General features: G+C 33.2%; 1 long non-coding RNA gene across 4 annotated transcripts in view; it reads left to right on the top strand.

Annotated features, from left to right (window-relative positions):
• The window catches only part of LOC104774218, a 1,977-nt gene extending 523 nt beyond the window's left edge, over positions 1–1,454 (top strand). Inside the window, exons 2-4 of one of the 4 annotated variants that reach the window (XR_765268.2) lie at positions 51–105; positions 664–1,074; positions 1,258–1,454. This is a non-coding gene — a long non-coding RNA (uncharacterized LOC104774218). Of the gene's footprint in view, positions 1–50; positions 569–663; positions 1,075–1,257 lie in introns of those variants that run through there. The other 3 variants (XR_765269.2, XR_765270.2, XR_765267.2) reach the window with 3 other exon arrangements.
• The last annotated feature ends 48 nt before the right edge of the window (positions 1,455–1,502 follow it).

The raw sequence follows: 1,502 nt of genomic DNA on the forward strand, positions 1-1,502 counted from the left end.
CATACACGCGTGAAGACTGACATTGTTAAAAAATAAAACTTTTTTTCGAGATCGAAAGCGAAAGCTCTTCTTTGAAAATTTGGAGAAGCTAGAGAGGTTTCTAAGGTACGATTATCTTTTTGATTTTCCCGGAAAATTTATTTCGTTTGATCTTTAAATTGTTGTAATCATTCAATATCTCGTATGAAATTAGGTGAGATTAGTTTCTATTCGTAGCAATGGGACGAATAGTAAATAAAATTATACAAAAAAAAGAAATATTTAAAAAAACAAAATTATATATTTTAATAGTAAAATAAATAGTGTATATGTAAATGGATGTAAATTAGATGATTGATAGTTTGCGTATAAATCAGATTTGTACATTTGAATTGAAAAGAAAATATGAAATTTTTATAAAAAAAAAACATATATATAGATTTTTTAAGATTTGAACATTTGAACCATATAACTTTTTGTCAAAAAATAAATAACGAAAAGATAGTACTGTTATTCGTATTAATTCAGACTGCTATTTTATATAGATGAACTAAAATTTTTATTTTTTAGACAAAACAGTTAATTGTCATGTCTGTAATTTCATTTTAATTATGTTTTGTAAATTTTTATTTTATTTTATTTGCTAATGATTAAATCCGCAAACAAATTAAAAAAAAAAACAAGAAGGAAAATCGTACGAGAGGCGCATCAGCGCACCGGTCAATCAAGTCGGTAATTAGGGTTTAACCCAATCTTGACCATTTTTCGCAACCGCAACTAGCTCATCATCATGTTGTCGGCTCTCCGATCTCGTTGTTTCTCTCTTCTTCAAGATCAATCATGGAAACTATGTTTATCTTCTGCTCTGAATCGCATCTTAGCCTGCTCTCCATTTTTTTCTTCAACCTCCGGAGCCAAAGACGTCTCAGAGATTCTCACGCTTCCCGAAGTGGAGAAAATACTCGCTGACGTGAAAGCTGATAACGTTACGGTGGTTCCAACTCACAATCACTGTTTCTGGGCCGATTACATGGTCGTCGCCACCGGACGATCCGATTGGCACTTAAAAACATCGCTCAAACATTAGTCTATAAGGTACACACGTCTTCCATCTTCCTCTATCGTTGAGATTGTTGATTTGGGTATAGCCAATTTTGTGAATTCGATATATGAAAATTGAATTTGACCTTTGATGGATAAATGATTAGCTCTGTTTTGTGAACACGTTTTGATATGATAAAGAGTGATCCAATGGTTTTCTTGTATTGCTCTTCACAGACCAAGCAAAAGCAGAAAGACGCCAAACATATAATGCTGCCTTATGTGCAAGGGTACGATAGCATGTGGGTTGTCATAGACTACGGTTCGTGTGTTCATGTTTCTATCTACACAAATTGTTCATTTTTATATTTCGTTGGAGTACTGTGTTGGATGTAATTCTCTGGATACCCTTTAGTCCATGAACTTGATGAGAAAGCCAGGGTTTATTTCAATTTGGATAGCCTTTGGACTGCTGAAACATC

The sequence above is a fragment of the Camelina sativa genome, unplaced genomic scaffold (genome assembly GCF_000633955.1).
Source record: "Camelina sativa cultivar DH55 unplaced genomic scaffold, Cs unpScaffold02041, whole genome shotgun sequence".
Classification (NCBI taxonomy): Eukaryota; Viridiplantae; Streptophyta; class Magnoliopsida; order Brassicales; family Brassicaceae; genus Camelina; species Camelina sativa.